Below are 21443 nucleotides of genomic sequence, written 5' to 3'. Positions count from 1 at the left end.
CTGAGAATTCTGGGTCCAGGAAAGGTCCAGCACTGTTCTGTTCTTTATGGGGAAAAATTGCTTTTAGTGGAATTCCTGGTATGAGTTAAAAGTGAGTACAGTATTTTTCTTTTATTCTTTTATTTTGCACTTAATTCAGTGTTTTCTTCTCTCCTGACTCTGATTTGACTGCACAATTTTCTATGCATCTCTTCCTCAGTATGTCTCCCACAGTCCAGGTTTGTCCACAGATCAAAGAGCTAATACTAAGAATTAATGGCTACATATGGTTGATACATTTGAAAATTGCCTTGGACTTTACTTGCCTGGAATGGCTTAGATCTGTAGCAGAATAGTAGATGAAAGTCAGTGTAAATTGTTGGAAAGAGAATAATATGACACTCAAAAGCACAATGAAACTAGCATCAAAATATGTATGTTCAAGGCCAGGATCTTAAATTTTAATAGTGTGCATCTCTGGTGATTCACTTAATTTCTCTGAGCTCCAGTTTCTTTGCTGGGAGTCATTCATTCATTCATATAGCCTTGTATCCATTCACTAGAACAAATATTTTTTGAGGACGAATGATGTCTGAAACTTTATTTTCTTTATAGAATTGTTGCTGTTGATATGGGAACCACATGAAATATAAAGTATGTGTCAAATAAATGATGATCACATTGTTTCTGTAGCTTATTTAGCAAAGAAATGTATAAAGAATTCTCATATCTCTTCTGAGTAGATTTTGCCTTTGTAATGACTTTCCTACATTTAGTTAATTTTAAAGTATCAATGGTATGTTTAGGTATGCATCTGGAAGGATAACTAGGAAATCATTTCAATATATAAAGAAGAGAGTTTATTTATTTATTTATTTATTTTTTTTTTTTTTTAAAGATTTTATTTATTTGACAGAGAGAGACACAGCGAGAGAGGGAACACAAGCAGGGGGAGTGGGAGAGGGAGAAGCAGGCTTCCCGCAGAGCAGGGAGACCGACATGGGGCTCGATCCCAGGACCCTGGGATCATGACCTGAGCCGAAGGCAGACGCTTAACGACTGAGCCACCCAGGCGCCCCAAGAAGAGAGTTTATTTAGAATTCAGTTTTCCATCTAATTCTGCTGCACCTTCCTATCTAATGAACAAACAAAAACAAAAATTACCTCACTATCACCACCGACATGGATGATGGCAACAACGACAGCAACACAAGAAAACAGTGTCTATTTCTTGCCAGCAGCTAGGATGAGTTATTTCCATTTTTCCATATGTACAGGTCTTTCAGAGTACATATGGAATCTAATGAATATGGAAATCACTTACCATTAATATAATTAAATGTTAAAGTAATATTGACCTTTGCATAACTGCCAAAATTTAGATTACAATGTTAGGACTTCTCTATTTAAGATATATCTGCATTTAACAAATTGTTCTCAGCAATTTGTATTTTCATAAAAACAACATATAGTGTTGTTCAACTTCTGCCCCTGTAATTTTCAGGCTGTTTTCCCATTGCCACAGTCTGCTAAACCTCTATTCCTTTTTAACAATTTCTGAGAAAGAAATCCACACAACTGCTAGAACCATAATAAGACAGAGCTGTGTAAGGCAGAGACTAGTGGTGGGAGAGACACCACGATGGCAGGGCAGCTGATTTCATTTTTAAATAGGAAAAAAGGCAGCACTCAGACACCAGACCAAATAAGAAGCACATGGTCAGTAAAAGCAGAGCAGCAGACCCTGGAACTGATAGCAAGGTAGGAGTGTCCCGGATGTCAAACAGCTCTATCTTTTGGTCCACTTGGGTTTTTGTGTTTTTTTTTGTTGTTGTTTTTTTAAAATCCCTTAGAGTTACAGAAATTGCCTAAAAAGGAATTATATTTCAGTTTCTGCAATTCATTTTCAAAAACAGCAAAAGAATATATTTGCTCCATAAAAATTGTATTAGCTGGCATTCGCTAGTGCCAGTTCTGGTCTGCTAGCTATCCCAATCATATTCCATGGCTCTTCATGTTTTTATTTTAGGAGAATTCCAAAATCTGCTTGGAGAAAATATGCTCAAAGATTTATCTCACAAACATGATTTTTTTCATGTTGTTATAAAGAAGGAGAATAAAGATACATAAAAGATTACTCATGTTTGAACTGGTTAGCAAAATTATTGAAACCAATATATAGAAAAGTAGACTTTTAAGAGGAAAATTTGGCCCATAATAGCTGAATGTATTATGAGGTCTGGCTTGGTATAAAACTGCAGGGACATAATGCAAAGACTTCCTTATTTATTAGGACAGTCAAGGAAATTGGATTAAAAACTAAAATGGGGGAAGTTGACTGATAGATTGTCTTCCCATGAAAGCCTTGACCAAAAAGACCTTCATCTTATCCATAGAGAAGTTTCATTCAACCATTATATTGAGGGCCTGCCAGGCACTATCCAAAGTGAGGTGCTTTCTCTCTGTTCTTATTTTGCCCAAGTACATTCATCTTCTGTACAATTTTGCAACCAGGAATTTGTCAATGTCAAGGAAAATACGCAGTATGAGGAGTCTGTGCAATATGAGTTTGTTTAGATCTAGGAGCATCCAACTCCATGCAGATAACCTAACACTAATAGAAAGCTTGTCAGACCCCTTACCTTTTTTGAGTCTGGAAAGTTTAAAACATCTCCCTTAATAAAGAATGAACTGTAAAGATTATGGAAATTTAATAATGAACATTTTTAATAGTACTCTACACATAGCTCCTTAGATAATATTTTTACTGTAATCAGTTAAGGTAAGTTCTACCAGAATATGCTTTCTTAATTTTTGTGTGCTGACAAAGAAACTGGGTTCCAAGACGCTCAGAGAGAGGAAATTAGTTTCTTAAGACTACAGGTGGTAAAGGATGGACCCAGGACTCAAAGCCAGAAGTTCTGATTCAAAATTCTGTGCTCACTGTTTCCCAGACTGCCGCCTTCCTTCCCAATGCATAAGGTAAAGAAACTAAGTTCATAAACAACTATTCTAAAGTTTAACTTATTTTATTAAGAAGCAGAAAGTATAGTATAGGTCTTAGAAGACTCTGGCCATAGTTTCAGGATCTAAAAATTGAATTAGCCTAGACATACTTCGGTATATCCGGATATATTCTGAGACCTCTTTGGAAATGATATTTTGATTGTGAGGGCAGGGAACACCAACTTTTGTTTCAAAAATTCTTAAGTGGCTTATGGTAAGTTTTGTGCCACAAATACATTAAATTGATGGACATATGATAAATGTGGTTCACATTACTACAAATTAAAAGTGAGTATCACTTAAAAGTAAATATGTTAATGTCAAAAATAAGATTGTTTTTATATATTTAAATCATTTTTCATTGATGGTTGCCACCTAAAAGGTCAATTTTATAACTGAAGAAACTGTTGTTAATGAAGGCAATGAATTGTTGAATAGGAAGCCTTTTGTTGGTCTGGGTTTGAAACTGCAATTGCCCATTCTTGTGTTGTCTAAGGAGTAATTTTATCTGTGCAGTATATGTTCTTGCAAAGCAAATGGCGAAACTGAAAGGACAGTTTCCTTGTTAAAGAAGGACAAGGAAGGTTATTTCATGTATAGATTCAATTCAGTTTTTCAGAGTGACCTTGTCTCAGTGCAAAATGGAAGACTGAAATACATGCACAGTACATAGAACTGAAACCCTCTCATAACATTTCCCGCTTATGTTTTGAGTATTAAATATATGGATTTTCATAATTTCAAATGAGGCACCATATCAATTTATATTTTCAAGTGCCCTCACTACAGAATGGCTTTTATGGTAAGGACCCACCTGGTCAAACAAATGGAGTTTAGAGTTTAGACTTCTGATGATGACAATACATGTGATTTAGCTTGCTGCAAGTTAAAAAAGACAAGTCTTAATTAAGATAAAAATAGTAAATTGCCTAAATATTGAACACATGTATGAGAATATATTAAATAAATGACTAATACATGGTTTTAAAATCTGGATAAATGTTTAAAATGTTTCTTCAATTAAAGCCTGCAAAAGATATAACCTATAAATACAACTGTTGGAACTGGCTTTATTTTTTGTTACTATGAATATGATGTGTTTGATGTGCTGCTAATAGTTTATTCTGCCAACTACATTCACTTGATGAACCATATCCAGATTTTTAAATGGTGGGCAGCAGAGCAGTGGGGAGGGGTGGTGCAGAGTAGAAAGGAGACTGTCTTGCATTCCTGCCCCACCCTCCTTCCCTTTCTCCTTTCCTTCTTTCTTCTCTCCTTCCCTACTTGCTTCCTTCTTTCTTTCTAAAACCATTTATTGAGCCTTCACCATGATTTAAGTAATTTGCCAGAACCTGGTGATAAAATGGTGAGCAAGATATCCACAGTACTGCCTTTCTGGCAATGAAGAAACCAAACTGGTAAACTGGCAATTACAATTAAATGGAATAGATTCTCTGACTGGGAAGTAAAGGGTGCTTGGGGTCCCCTGGTCAATACCTTGAAGGAAGAAGAAAACCTCTTAGAGGAAATTACATGTAAGTGGAGGGCTAATTTATCATTCATCCCTCTTCTTTAAGAATTTTTTATTTCTGCAAAATTAAGATGCCACTCAAATCTTCTCCACCTTCAGTTTTATTTTCAGTGTATCCCTACACATGCCTTGGGCTCTAGCTCATATTCACAATCAGTTGCCTTCCCTAATCTTAATTCTTGTGCTTCAGTTGTATTTATTTCACCCAATTTTATGTTATAGTTTGTTTCCATGCATTTTTCCAGAGAGAAGGCAAGGGTTGATTCTTATTTTCCTTTTTTGCCCTCCACTTAACAAATTCTGCTCCTCATAATAACCCAGAGTATAACATTGTGTCTAACACAGAAGTCTCTGATAGAACTAAAATGATTTATGGATTTTTTAAATTCATTCACTCAAAGAATTGATTAATTATCTACCATGTGCAGGAAAAAGAGAACAGAAGTGAACATTCATAATGAATAAACACATTTAGTAGAGAAGATCAGACATATTCCCACATAGGTTCAGTTAAAAAATTAGTTTATAACAATCCATTCTTCTGTTCAACAGCTATTTATTGAATGCCTACCGTGTGCCAGTCCCCATTGTCATAGAGCTTACATTCTAATTGGGAGATATTGACAAGTAAGCAGATAAATGAATATGATGATTTCAGGGACTGATAAAAGTACTAATAAAAAGTTGAATAATGCAATCTTGTAGAAGATGTGTCAAAGGATTATGACAGACTGAGGCATCAGGGAAGGCCTTTATGAATAGATACCATTTGATGTGAGATCTGAATGGTGAGGAGGACCCAGCTATGGGAAGATCTGTGACAAGGGAAATCAGGTGAAGGTGACAGTATGTGCGAGGAATGCATTTGACCTGTTCGAGGAAAGTAAAGAAGTCTAGTGGGGCTGATGACCTGTGTCAATGGAAGGAGTGGTTTTAGAGTAATGCTGGAAAAGAAGGAATGGGTCAGAACATTATAACATCTTACAGGTTATAATAAGGATTCTGGGTTTTATTTTAAATGCAGTGAGAAATCACTGAAGAACTTTAAATAGGTGGGTAACATGATCTGATTGACACATAAAAAAGGAAACTTAAAGTTCTGCCTGAAGAATGAATTTTAGGAAGAGGAAGATGGAGGGAGGGAGCCCTGGTTCGCAGCTATTACAGTGGCCCATGAAAAAGATGATGGTGTCTTGAACAGGAAAGGTGGGAAAGGAAACAGAAATGGAAAAATTGGAGATATTCAGTGGAGGTAGATTCAGCAGGACTTCCTGATAGCTGAGTACCAAAAAGAGGGTATTGGATGAATTCATCAATGACTCTTTGTGTCATGAAGATTCAAAATAAGAGGGAGTTATGAACATTGGGGTGTGGAGTAGAAAATGGATTCTCAACCATAATAGTTCACAATACGAATCCTTAGAGGTTTAGGGTAAGCTCTTTTATTGCTTCAGTGCATCTAAGAGGAAGTATATATTTACCCTCAGTAAGGCTATGGAGGGTAATTAGGGTCTTTGCTTTTGCATAGAATTATATCAACTCAGTACTGTAAGACTTAACTCACATTTATTTAAGACTTATTAAGTGTAATTTGTACCATAAAGTAGATCTTTCAAAACATAGATTCCTTGGGAGAGAATATTTAAAGGTGGAAGTCCTTGGTGGCAAAAAGTTTAGGACACTACTACTACTACTTGGATATTTTTATGAATCAGCTAAGCCACCTCTTTTCTTTCTTTCTCATCTGATTTACTTACCAGTTGCTTTTCTCCATTCTCTTGACTTTTGTCTAAAGTAGCAAGGAATGCCAGTGACTGAATTGATCATGTGTGGATTTGGGGTAGTTCAAAACAAACAGCTTTTATAAAATAATATTTTATTATCTACATTCCAATTTCCCATATTTTCAACATTAAATCTAAAAGTTTTCTTTTAAAAATTGACCTTAGAAGCAATAGGATTCCATGGACTATAATTGAAGTATGTATGTTTTCTCCTATCAAAATTAGTATACCAGCTTTAAAGTCTTCCCACTGTATTTGTGTATTTTTCAAATGGGATGAAAATTAATGGAGGGAGGGTGCCTGGTGGCTCAGTTGTTAAGCATCTGCCTTCAGCTCAGGTCATGATCCCAGGGTCCTGGGATCGAGTCCCACGTCAGGCTCCCTGCATGGCAGGAAGCCTGCTTCTCCCTCTCCCACTCCCCCTGCTTGTGTTCCTGCTATTGCTATCTCTCTCTCTGTCAAATAAATAAATAAAATCTTAAAAAAAAAATTAATAGAGGGGAGTGAATAGAACAACACAGCGGTGTTAGGTGGTAATGAAGATTCTGACACTGAATTCTAGTGCATTGGCAACTCTGTCATCAGTTTACTATTTGATCCTATTCAAGTCACTTGAATTCTCTTTCTTCAATTTCACACTTGCAAAATGGTGCAGCAAAGAAGTCCTGATGAAATATGACAAATAATAGATCACACAAAAAAGAAAAAAAGGAAAATGAACAACTTGATGCTAAATTAGGACTTTTTATTAAAGATTGAGTGGAATTGGAACAAAGCCTTGTATTTTCTTTAACATGTTTCTCAATCATGATATTGATTTTTAATCATTTGTTTTACATTTGTTGGCTACTTACTAGGTACCAGGCACCGATGGCCTGAAAGTTACTATTTTACTAAATCCTCTTTTCTATCTAAAGAATGTCAGTTTTGCTAAGGGAATTTTCTTTATTACTAAAATAGAATAATTTTATCAACATCCATTGACTTTTTATTTGGTCTTGTTGGTCTTCTGGTACCATGATATTCTCTTATATACTGTTAGAATGATTTGAGACTGATAGGTCTTGGTCAATAGAACTTGGGATTTCTACTCAGCTAAAAAAAAAAAAAGGATTTTTATCATTCTAAAAAAAAGAAGCAATAAAGTCTTTATTAATATATATATGATGTTAGAATATAAACAGCCATGTTGTCTTTGAAGTAGATTTCTCTCTGGACATGAAAAGGGCTATTTTTATAATGTTGGTCACAGTTCTTCTTGGAAATGTGGGTTTTTCTTGTTTATTTGAAAATAAAGAGCCCATGTTTGTGCAAACTATTCTTCAAATGCAGCAATCTTACAGATGTATTTAGGGACCTTATTTAGAAAGTCTGCAGCTTGATACTCAATTTTATTTGGATTACTGGCATTCCTTTTAACACATACTTCTGCCATGAAGTGTACTTCATTCAATGTGAGATGGGAAATAGAAACTATAAAGGCCAGTTGTTTGGAAGGAACTTGTTCATGAGGAAGCCAGGGCTTAGTAGATGATGGTCTTGGTCTGGTACTGAATTCAGAGAGAAATATGGATCCCATCAATTCAGGGCACAGCATGCTTCAGAGTAAAATGTCTACCTCATAGAAGGATCTTCATCTTTAGACTGACTCCTGTCTAAATGCAAAAACATACCCAACGTCCCGCACTTAGGTGGTGCTTTAATTTTTCTAAGCAATTGTTTATTCCACAAACAGGTATTGTGGTCCTACAGTAATTGGAACATAAAGAAAAAAAAAAGGCACAGTACCTGTATTAGAAGAATGTATAATATAGTGGTGGAGATATATAAGTAAGGATAAAATATAATGACACATTATAAATTCTACTAAATAATTCTGAATAGGAAAGATGAAGAGGAAAGATGAGGATGCTACTAATTTTATCCTATATTTGCTCTTTTGTAATTTTTTGAGGTAAGTAACGGAAGCATTGCTATCTGCATTTGATCGATGAGGAAACAGCCTCTGGTTTGGGTGAAGGGCTTTGCTTGAGGTCACACAGCAGCCTGTTGGCATAGCCAGCGTTTCTGATTCCTCAGCGGGTGCTCCTTGCACTCTGCAGTAGGGGCCCAAATCACAGTTTACTATGCTGGCAGAGAATCGCTCTGCTTCCTTAACTGCTACACAGTTAATGCAAAGAAGATGTTGACAAAAGTCGGCCTGTTCTGAGCTTTCTCTGATGTGAATTCAAATCACATTTTGTAGAGTATACTTCAGGTGGTCTCTGAAAAAGGCATCCTTGGGTTTTTGTATTTTTATTAAAAAGGGACTATGGTTTTCTGGATAGAAATTTAATGAGGTTTTATTCATATTTAAATATTGGGATGATTCTATTTGCTCTTATCGTAAAGGCAAATTTGAAGCATGTGGCTTTTTGGCCAAAAACAGAATAAAAAAACTCAGTTCAGTCAAATCATAGTTGGAGTCAGTAAAGAAATAAGGTAAACTGGCAAGTCTGGTTTCTGATTTTCTAGAGAGAGCACAGAGATATTTTTCATCATTTTCTAATGTAATAGTTCTTGTTGCCTCAAAAAGTTGGAAATGTATTTTCTCATTTAGTTTTTTTTTTTTTTAAAGATTTTATTTATTTATTTGAGAGAGAGAGAATGAGAGAGAGCACATGAGAGGGGGGAGGGTCAGAGGGAGAAGCAGACTCCCTGCCGAGCAGGGAGCCCGATGCGGGACTCGATCCAGGGACTCCAGGATCATGACCTGAGCCGAAGGCAGTCGCTCAACCAACTGAGCCACCCAGGCGTCCCTCATTTAGTATTCTTAAAAGAGCACTTCGGATTAGGTTCTACCCCTGAAACCCCACAATGAGTATGAATGAACTTAAATTACACAATGACTATTGTAAGGACCATGTTGGAAACCTCCTGGGTACTGGCAGCCCATGCAATCCAAATTATGGAGAATATTTATTTCTAGGCTACTCTCTGACCAACTTTGAGAGTGTGAAAAGGAAGCTAATTGTTTTAGTCTTTTCTGTATTGATTATGTTGGAAGTCTAATTGAATCAGATAGACATAATATATACATAAGGTGCTGAACCACTGGGATAATGCAGTTGGACTTGTTGCAAACACTGATATAATTAAGGATTTGTTAACGCTTGTATAATAAACCTCTATTATCAAGGACTTTTAACTAAGTATTAAAAATTCACTCTCAGCTGCAACTTGCCATTCATGGTCTCAGCTAGGAAGCAATTTTCTTTTTACAAATTTTCAAAAAAAAAAAAGTCTTCCTCTGTAAAGCTTTGTACTGATTTTCCTTTCATAAAAAGTTTCAGGCATGGATCCTTCTTCTAAATGGAAATTTCCTGATATGAGAAGTAAAAGAGGAAACAGTTCATTTCTACATCTCGTCTTTTCTCTTCAGGTAGAAGACTTATTTTTAAAAGTATATTTGAAAAAATGTGTTTGCATTATTATTTTTAAAAGATATTTATTTATTTATTTATTTGAGAGAGAGAGAGAGAGAGAGAGGGAGAGCACAGAAGGAGAGTGATAGGGAGAAGAAGCAGACACCCTGCTGAGCAGGGAGCCTGATGTGGGGCTTGATCCCAAGACCTGAGATCGTAACCTGAGCTAAAGGCAGACGCTTAACCAACTGAGCCACCCAGGCGACCCTGCATTTTTTTTTTTTTAATTAAAAGAGGAACTCATGCTTGTTTTAAAAGGTTAAATGAAAAGGACTTATAAAGAAAATTTTAAAAACTTGTCCTTTTCTTAACCTCACCTGCCTAGTAACTACTATTGTTACATATTCTCCTACATGTTTCCCTGTATTTATACAAACACCTACATCTTTTTTTTTCCCACTACATTTTAAAAAGTCAAATTTGTCTTATTTCTTGTAAATCCTATCCCAGTAATGGAGTCAGATATTTTTTTCTGCCAAGACCAATAGAAGGGCTGAGCAGTACTCATTCTTCTAACCTTTCCTTTGATAAATTACTTACATATATATCATGAATTTAGAGTTGTTAAGTAATAGGAATAATAGCCTGCTATTTTGAATTATTTGCCCTTGAAAAACTTCCATCAAATCCATTCATACACCAGCTTCTTTATGTGTTGGCAGAAGAGATCCTGAGGGCTGTGTGTGGTCTGTGATGGTTGCTCAGTAATCCTACCAGCAACAGACTGATTCTGAATGCTCCATTCTCCTGCAGAGAAAAATAGCCAAGCCTCACTACCCCCTCCCTAAATTCAGTGGTTTTTACTGAACTCCATGTCCCCAAAGTATCAGTTATTTAATCACAAGATGGAAATCTTTTCTGGGTTCTCCTCTCTACTCTTTGTGTGAAGAAGGGGAAATCACAGGACCCAATTGAGTGTAGGTAGAAAAAAGTCTTGTTGGAGAAGAAATATGTTTGACAAGCCCATCATTTCAAAATTTTCAGTGTTTAATTTAGTGATGCTAGAATAAATCGTAAGAGAAATAATAATACTGATCCCAACAAATGAATGCTTTGATGATTTGCTTTGATGATCTTTATGATTCATCCCTTTGATGGTTAATTTATTGTTCTACTGCTGCAGGACAAGTGTTTTCTTCTCATTCCTTCATATGAACATTAAAATACATGAAAATAGTCTCGCATATTCATAATGCTCACAAGAAAAGATATGCAATAATACATCAAAATTCTCAAATTTAGGAAAAACAAATTTGAAATTAGGATATTGGGTACCATATTAAAGCCCCAGTGGATCAATTCCTTCCTTTCCTTTTGGATAGTCATCATTTCATTTCTAGTTAATTTAGAATGGATAGAAAAATCTAGAAGAGGAAATTATATGGAGAGAGTCTGGCTGAAACAGCCACCAAATGAGCATCAAGTTTTACTGAAGTAGTTCATTTAGTTAGGGAAATCCAGCTACCTTCCTCACCACCCTGTTCCTCATTTGCCTTTCTGTGACATTTTTGTGTGTGCTGAGTAGGTGAAAACTTCTATTTTTACCCTTCTTGGGTCATCTCAGAAATCGTCAGCTTTACTAAAAAGCTAGGCTTTTGAACAACTTGGCTGTCTTTAGACATATTTGGAGTAAGCACTAATAATTTACATCAGTAAATGACTAAGGAGTATCTGTTTCTGTGACATATATAGAACTTTGATGGCCTGAAAGAGTAAAAGTTTTTTTCCAGCATACTCAATGTGCATCTGAGATGAATACCAAACAAGCTTTTCAAGTTGTGTTGGTTTGGGGAATTACCTAGGATGGGTCTGTCTTTATTCTTACAGTGTTGGTGAATGTACATTTTCCAGAGGTTTCTTACCAGTGTACTACATGTCAACTAAAATCTGCAGTCTTTCATTAGATACTCTATTGAAAGGATTAATTTAATAATAGAGACTTAATTTAAATAGACTTGGATGTTCATACTCTTGGTGGTTGAGCTACAGAAACTTAAGAGCCTGGGTAGTTCATAGGTTTAAATAATTCTTCCTTGTGGTCAAATGCTAGTTTAATACAGATACAACTGATGAAGATGGCATAATGGGATCAGAATAAAGAATTTTACCTAGAATCACCAGGTTCTCTCTCTTTGAGATATATATTCTATAAAGACACCTTCAAATCCTTCAACATATGTAAATTTGAGTATAGACTGACATTCTATTGACAAGTTTTAACGATAAATTAAAAATAATGAAATTACATGCATTTTTCTTACTTTGTAGATGAGGCCATATTGAAAGAGTGTTATCAAGACATTGCTTTTCACATACATTCATTAGTAATTCAAAGATTTAGTAGCTGATGGTGATGTTAGTGTAATTAGCAGGAAAAAAATGGAAGAAATGCATGTTGCTATAGCAATATGTTCATCATGAATGATCTACAGCATAAACACCCAGATTAATTTACAAGACGCCAGGTAGAAAGCTGCATGGCTGACTAGGCTACTCTCAGATGCCACAGTATTTGTTTTTATTAAGTATAAACATTACAGTGGAGCTTTCAAGGTATGTGTGCTTGTCACTGTCAATCACCCAGGGGTTGCATTCCCAAAGAGTTTTCAATTCACTTTAAATTTTTAACAGATGAAGAGAAACATTTTTTTCAGAGAATTAAAAAAGTATATACCAGCACAGATGACATTTTGACACCGAAGCAAGCTTAACAATCTTCTTGTTCATGGGCAGAGTGTGTTTCTGTTTTATCTGCACACTTGCTTTTTAATACCAGAGGTATGGAGGTTGTAATGTGCAAGTGGTTTTAAAAATACTGAAATTGGAAGCCATGGTGTCAGGAAACCTCTTAAGAAAGCACTTGTGGGTATGACCATAAGCTGGATGACATTTTAGCCCACCATAGTTTAAGTTATTACTAGAGACTCAAGGCAGAAAAGGCATCCTTACCTCATTGGGCAAGGAAATGTGATATGTGGGTATATATATAGGTGTGTGTTTATGAGCAAGTCTGAAAGATACAGTTGCCAACTGCATGCTTGTTGTTGATGGTATTTTGGGTCCTGGAGCCAGACAAATGGGATGGTGCTAGGGACTCATTCCTCAGCTTGGCCAGCAAAGTGGTTCTGCAACCTTGACACAAACAAAGAGCTTGCTTGTGATCTAACTTTCTCACTCTCCATTGCCTGAATAGGCCAACTCCTGAGTTGAGCAAAAGTTAGAAGATGCTAGCATGGCCTGGATAGGTTAAGAGAAAGGTTCAGGGAGAGTGAAGCTACTATAGATAGTGAGGCTTGGCTGATCTCATCTGCATTCTCTTACCATTGACACTTATGGCTCACGGGGTAATTAGAGGCTATATATGACCTGTGTGGATGGTATGCAATTGATAGGATTTTTACCCATTTATTCAGCACGTGAAAATAGCAGGAAAAGCTGTGATATGGGTGGCCATTGTATTTTACTCAAAATATTGTATGAGAAGACTCAAAACATGGAGATGGCATGTTCTAGTGGGACACAGATTGTGTGGTATCCACTTGGGACCAAAGTTAAGTCACCTTATGCTTCTAGAGCACCTGATCTAAGTAAGACAGTGTCATTGTCCTTGGACGTCATATTACTAACTTGTAAGGATCTCCAGTACAGAATTCTTGATAGGGTGCCAACATGTCGAGGGCAGGACCTTCAGGGACATCAGGAAGAGTAGGACAGTTGTAGTTGTGTTTTTTCTCCAGTCTAGAGAAGGATTGGATTTCTGGGACTAACTCCCAACATCTGATTAAACCATGTATGTTATGAGATTTGGCCAACAGAATTCTTAAACTTTAAGGCAGGCCTGGTATTCACCAATACTATCCTTATGGGATTTAGCCTGGAGGCTAGAGGTTGCCAAACCCAAGTCTGGACCCTGTATTACTTAGGCTGGGTAGACAGACTCTGTGTGGAGGAAATGAACAATAAACGTTGTGTCCTTTGGGGTTCCAACAAGGAAAACGATAAACTTGCATCAGTCATGGTTCCTATAAAGGATGGGTTGCTTCAGGCTACTGCCCAAATAGAGCCTGTTGCAGGCAGTCAGCCCCTTAACAGAACGAGAGTAACTTTCTTTTCTCGCCCCACCCCATTAGGAAGTCATTTGCTGGCCACCAGTGAAGTTGGTGCTAATCTAATCAGGATGTTCTGCTTTAACTTCTGGTATGGCTTTTTGTCTGGATTGAGGAGGCAGAAAGGATTTTTTAAAAAAAATGCTACACTCCAAATTGTTTATATGGGTATAAGTGTCTGTTATTTTTCCCAATACAAATTTTTGCATCAGTAAAACTGGTTAGGTATTTAGACTTTTTATAATATTAAGGTATATAGTACAGTGCTGTTTTGCTTGGCTCAGCACAACTTTCTTAAGAACAAACAAATAATAAGAATAGGGGAGAAGTGATACCAGGTGTTTTCTGGAATTTGTGGTTTTTAAAAAATTGCTACCCACCCTTGGTTTTTAGATCCCACTTACTCTGTTCTACTTTTTCTTTTTTCCATATGATTTATTTACTGTTACTGTTTATTGTCTGTATCTCCTCAAAAGTGTGTATGCCTCCCTGACTTTTTCCAAGTGCCTAGAATTGTATACAATACATAGCTCTCAATAAATACTTGCTGAATATGTTAATGGAGATTCTATTTAGTTATTTTGTTTGTTGGGACATTTCCTTGGCCCAAATTCTGAATTTTTTTTCCTTATTTGGCTTTATTCAGCTAGAAGGTATGAAAAAGAAAATAATATTTTATATATATATATATATTTTTTAAGACTTTATTTATTTATTTGACAGAGAGAGACACAGCGAGAGAGGGAACACAAGCAGGGGGAGTGGGAGAGGGAGAAGCAGGCTTCCCGCCAAGCAGGGAGCCCAATGTGGGGCTCGATCCCAGGACTCTGGGATCATGACCTGAGCTGAAGGCAGACGCTTAACGACTGAGCCACCCAGGCGCCCCTATTTTATATATTTTTAATTCTTTAGGGAAGTTTTACTTCAATAAGCCTTATATTTTGAATAATACTCCACTCCTGTGTTATTTTATCTGAAAATTAATAGAGAGCAAGGATAGAGTATGTATAATTATCTGACATTATTATATGTTTGAAATTGTTATGGATTATAATATGCGGAAGCTTTCTGGTTTCTTTCTAGTATACACTAACTGTAGGAATCACTGAATATTAATGAGAGAACTGCATATTTGTGTGTAACAGTGAGAATATATTATCTTCCTTCAGATGTTATCAACTAAAAATAATTATTTAACAGTCATCCATGGTTTGTTTCTTTTTGAGAATTATAAAATGAAAATGTTACTAAAGAGAAATAACATCTAAGTTCAAACCATAAGATAGTTTGTAATTAAAAATCACAGGGGTAGGGGATGGGTTAAGTAGGTGATGGGGATTAAGGAGTACATTTGTGGTGATGAGCACAGGTTGATGTATGGAAGTGTTGAATTACTATATTGTACACTTGAAACTATTATAACACTGTATGTTTACTAATTGGAATTAAAATAAAAACTTAAAAAATAATAATGGGGCAAAATAAAAAAAAAGAAATCACAGGATTGTTTTTTTCAAATTTAAAGACCTTAAATATTTTGTTTTATTTGACACACAGGGGTATGGGTTCTATATAAGTAGATTTAGAAAATTATCAATTGAGGCATGCATTTTTAAATTAAAAAACCTAAATATTATGCTTTATGATTAGTGTGCATGTGTGTGACTAAAATTGTGTTTGTGCCATGCAGTGCCCTTATATACAAGTACTGTAAATTCTTAGAGAAGATGAAATCTAAAAAACAACAAAAAAACCCAGCTCTTTTTCAGATATTGAAACAGGCCCTTACACACCTCTTAATCCTCAAGGAGGTTAAAAAAACACACACTCATCAACTTGTTTCGTGAAAAAATGGGGTACATATGAAGCCAACATGTGTCTATATCAAACTCCAAGCTCTTTCCCCGAGAATGTTGCTTATCACCTACACTAGAGGTTTTTCTAATGGAGTCAACAAAACGCTCTCTGTATTATAGGAGTCATACATAACTGAATCTGTGGAATAATAGGGGGATATGCATGATTAGATTTTATTGTATATGTTCCTAAGACATCATAACAATGGAGTGAAGTACAGTCTTCAAGTATGGTCTTTCTATCACTCAGTGGCCAGATAGATTTAGAGATTCTGATACAGAAGAATCGTGGATGAATTTGATTATCTATTTGGCTGAACCATATTACCAGCTCATCTATAGTACAGTCTACACTGAAACTTAACTTCCCATTCTCTCCATTGTATCTATACTATCTTCCTAAAACAGATCTTAAAAATGTAATTGTTGGTAGATTGGTGTTAATAAAGAGCAGTGTGTGTACAGGGCCCTGCAGAGCAGCAACACTTAAGGTCTGCTATGAGGAAAGGGAGGTAGTTAAAGAGACAGAACAAAAGCATTCAGGGAATTGGGAAGAAAATCATAAGAGCACACAAGATTTGTGTCATGGAAACCAAGGAAAGGGGTGGATCAAGAAGAAAGGTGTGGTTAAGAATATCAAGTGCTGCAGAAGCCCTTGGATCAAATACTCTCTGCAGCTCTCCCAGCTGCTGTTTTATCTTATAAATTGGTGTTTAGATAATGGTATCATTTGGGGGCATTCTGAAAATGCACCAGAGATCGAAACCTCTTTAGTTTTGCATAAGTCAAAATGCTCTGCAGATAAATTTAGCAAGGTAGATGCTAGACTGGTGATGATCAGGAAGACTAGAAAATGAAGACTTTTGTGGTGTGTAACTCATTTCTGATGTCTTCATATCTATCTATATAATTTTTGGTGCAATGAGGACAAACAAGCTTTTAGAGAAAATTAGAGTTGAAATGATGACAATTATACACACATATGTAGATGTATTTATTGTGTGTATATATATATCGCCCTTAATTTGATGGAAACCAGTATTTTAATATGAAATTCTTCAAAAAATATTTTGAAGGGACCTTAAAATAGAGACAGATTTTAGGTTTTATTGTGGTAAGATGACAAACATCAACGTGCACCTGTATTTCAATGCTGTTATTATTGATCAGGTTGATTGTCCTTCAATACATTTATTAAACATTGATAACATTTTTGATGATTTTAATAATCAATACACCTTTAATGCAATATACAATATATGGAGTAGTCTTTTTATTTTCATAGTTACTTTTAGCTTGCTTTAAAAAAAATGTATTGCCTAATTGAGAAAGTGCTTGAAAGGATTCCAATGAAAACAAACCAGGTGCTCTTAAATCCCAAAGTAAAATAAATCACTTTTTAAAACTACATTCCAGAGGCGCCTGGGTGGCTCAGTCAGTTAAGCGTCTGCCTTCGGCTGAGGTCATGATCCCGGAGTCCTGGGATCGAGCCCCGCATCGGGCTCCCTGCTCCGCGGGGAGCCTGCTTCTCCCTCTGCTTCTCCCCTCCACTTGTGCTCTCTCTCTGGCTCTCTCTCTCTCTCAAATAAATAAAATCTTAAAAAAAAAACAAACAAAAAACTACATTCCAGGGCTCCTGGGTGGCTCTGTCATTAAGCGTCTGCCTTCAGCTCAGGTCATGATCCTGGTGTCCTGGGATCGAGCCCCGCATTGGGCTCCCTGCTCCGCAGGAAGCCTGCTTCTCCCTCTCCCACGCCCCCTGCTTGTGTTCCCTCTCTCGCTGTGTCTCTGTCAAATAAATAAATGAAATCTTTAAAAAAAAAAAAACTACATTCCATCCTTTACATAATCTAAAATGTGTAGTTTGCATCAAATAGCAGAGGAAATATTAAAATTTACTTGAGTGAGAATTTTGCTATTTGATTTGGTTGAAAACTTTTAATTTTTTGAAAAGTTGACCTTTGTTTCCAATTTCCAATGCAATTTATTTAATCTTAAGCCAAATCATAATTTCTTTATCATAAGGAACAGTAAGATTAATCTGAGTCTGAAAATCAAGCTAGAAACTTCTTAGGACTTTATTCATAAGAATTTTGGAGAAGGGGGCGTAGCTGTTGTTTCTGTTTATTAGATGTGAAAATGAGAGAAAGTCTGACCCATGAAACTATGGTAGTAGACATTAATATAGAGTCAACAAGGAGCTTTCTGTGACCATTGGATCTAAAACGCTGCCTGCTAACTCCACCCCTTGCTAGGTCACTCTCTAGGGCCTAACCCAATATTCTTCTTCTTCATTATACTTAATACTGTCTGAATATACATAATTATTTATTTGATTAGTTGCTTATTAGTCATACCAAGATTGTAAGCTCCATGAGGGCAGAGAATTTATTCTTGTTCATTGCTGTATATCCCAGGGCCTAGCACAGTACCTAACAAAAATTAGGTATTCTATAAATCTTTTTGAATAAACAAATCAATGAACGTGTTCTTTCCCCACAGTTAGGCATCTTAAGTGGAGTAATAACTTATCTAGCTTTAAAACTTTTCCTTTCCTTTAATTAGCCATATAAGATGCTTTGTAAAGTCTTACTATTTTTATGTTATAAAACATAAAGGTGTTTACTAAAGTTTTACTTTGTGTCCTGGGCTTCAAGCATATGTGGGTTTTTTGTGTAGTTGTCAACCAGTAAATGGAGATCACAGCCACCTTACAGGCCAGGCGCATTATGCTTCTTAGAATCTCTAATCTTTCCTCTCGTCTCATGTGCCATGCATCGCTGGTCAATTTTATAGATGATAGTACTGATATCCAGAGATGTTATTAGTAACACATTCAACATAAGTCATATACTTAGTAAACGACATAACTAGGATTTGACCCATCTGGCCGACCCCATGTGTCTTTCCCTATTGAATCTCTAAACACCAGTTTACAAAGAACCAAATTAACAAATAGGTGTGAATCTTGTTAACCTGTGAGTTTCATTTAATGATACTTTATTGATAAATTGGCATGGAACCATCTTTAAAAAATAACATGGTAGCTAATATCTGTATTTTTGCTTGTACTAAATAATAGCAAGTCCACACAAGTTTCAGTTTTAAGTAGGAGTTTTAAACATATTTTTTAATGGCAAATTCATTAGTTTATACCCTGGATAAGCATAATTCCAATAGATTTTTGCAAGTTAGTTATAAATCTATAAAAAATGTAATATAGTAGAAAACTGCTTGTTCACTGTATTAGGAACATACATTGGGGTATTATTTAAGATGGAGCTCGTTAATTGAGTTATTCCTAAGTAGTTAGGAATCATAGGAGGGGATACAGATACTCAAATTACAGAATTCTTTAGCAGATATTCTAAGATACTATATTTTTAAGAAAGACGTAATTTTAAGTCTAAATACCTGTCTTTGCCTACCTCAGGTAGGAGACTGCCAGTTACCATTACTCTAGTTATTCTGCAGGAACAGGGAGGAAACAAAGCAGTTCATGCTTCAAGTCTGGCAATTGCTTGGAGAAATCAGTCTTGACCACTTGCTAACATAGTAATATGTATAAACAATGATTTTGCTCAGCATGTTAGTGGCCCTGCAGTATGTCCCCCACATATTCTCTACTCTTGATTCAATTGTGTAGCAGACATGCGTTTTCATTGGAACTGATCTGATTCCCAGCCCCATAGATGCGACCAGATGAGTCTAAATTAGGATAGTTCCGTCTTCCTGGACATAGTGATTGCCTCTGGAAACCTTAGCTTTAGCCAATTAGGAGACTTTCTCACTGCCACAAATATTGATTGAGGGTGGGCAAAAGACCGAAGCCAGTCCAATGGTAACAAAGCTCAGGTTGTGGGAGATACTAGCTCTCTCTCCTATGTGCTAACCAGAAAGCGTGTGACCCAGGAGGAGTAGCAGCTATCTCCTTGCCAATCAGGAGGGCCAGCCTAGTTAAAAAGCTCAGCAGGCGGAAATCCCAAAGAAGCGGTTCTGCCCCAGTGAAACTCTTCTTGTCGCTCTTCGAAACTCTTCACACCTTACTTGTATGAGACTCATTACTTTGGCCATTTTCAGCTGGGTATTCCAAAACTCAAAGCTAAAAGCCTCCTACGATGTTACTGAAATGATATCTGACTCCACTTTGTCCCTCAGCGTCCTCAACTAATCAGGTGCCTAAGCCTTATGATTTGTTCTCCTTGATAGTTATCTGTTCCTCCTGACTTAATTTGGGTCCTTCTGTTTTCCTATCTGCCCTAGCTTGCTAATAGGTCTCTCTTATTCTAATTTACTTAATAATTTAAAATTTTTCAAAGATTCCTACTGCTTCCAGGATAATGCTTAAATTCTTCAGAAGTCATCAGGAAACTTTGGCCTTCTACTTTTTAAAATTCATCCAGAAATCTAACACATAAACTGCTCTGGTTGTCTGAATGTAATATATATTTTATTCTCTTTGGGCTTTTGCCTGTTTATCTTCTGGAATACTTTGACCCCCTATAATCAGACAACTCAGCTAAAATACCATCTCTTTGGTAAAGAGTTTCCTAATTACTTTTCTTTTACTTCCTGCATGACAAGTTGCTCATTCTTCAATGTTCTCATGGCACTTTATACACACACTCATCAATACTTTCCACATTGTGTTGTAATGATTTGTTTATAGTGTGATCTCCCTTCTAGACTGACTCGTTGAGGGCCAGGTCTGGATGATGACATTGTTTTCTTCCCAACAGCCTAAGGCTTTACATGTAGTACACATTTAATAAATGTTTGCTGATTATGTGAATGAAGGACTGAATTAGTCTCCATGGTTATTATCTCAAAACATACTGTCAGAATACACATCCACATGTACTGTTCAAAAATGAAAACAATTAAAAAGAATATGGTACCTAATGTTTCATATCTTACAGGTTGTTCTTTATGGACTTTAAAACAACTGTACACAGGATTATTGCTTGTTAAGATCTCCTAAATTTAGATTCATTTTAAAAATTATAATTTTCATCTTTTTTCCAGAAAGACTTCTCTTAGTTCAAACTGAAGCAGAGCCAAAAGACAACAGGAGGTTTAAGCTCTACTTGTCTGTATTTACTTGGTCTAAAATAGCACTGGACTTTTGTTATATGAGGTTTTCATATGATTTGAGAAAAAAAAGTTTTAACCTGCTGCTTTGTTTGAACAGTGATGGCAAAAACTAAAAATAACAAGATTCCAAATGCGTGTATGGAAATTAAAACACAATTTTGCGCAATTGCTGTAAAAACTTCCACTCTCTTTATACACCTTTAGACTTAGCTGGAGCCAGATCTGCCCACAAAGGAGATGTTTAGCTGATAGGTCCTCTTTATGAAAGGCCTTTTCCAGGGGCCACATCTTGGGGGGGTTTGGGTAAGGGAAGTGTGTGGTTCTGTCTAAATTTCATCCAGGACTTCTCTCCCCATCTGACCCTGGAAATTGCTGCAATTTTAGCTTCCTGTGGTAGGCAGTAAAAAAACAAAAAACAAAACAAAACAAAAAAACAAAAAGCCCCCATAAAACAAAAACAAAAAACCCCAAAAACCTAAATCAAAAATGGTGGAAAGACACTTAACCAAGTCCAGGGAGTATCCAAGCTTCCTGTGCTACCGCTGACTATATATTCCTAAGCAACAAAGCATACTTCTAACTCGCACCGCGCATCAACCATAGTAATTCAGACTTCTCTGTGG

The sequence above is a fragment of the Halichoerus grypus genome, chromosome 2, assembly GCF_964656455.1.
Source record: "Halichoerus grypus chromosome 2, mHalGry1.hap1.1, whole genome shotgun sequence".
Classification (NCBI taxonomy): Eukaryota; Metazoa; Chordata; class Mammalia; order Carnivora; family Phocidae; genus Halichoerus; species Halichoerus grypus.
Note: the sequence above shows the minus strand (reverse complement) of the source record.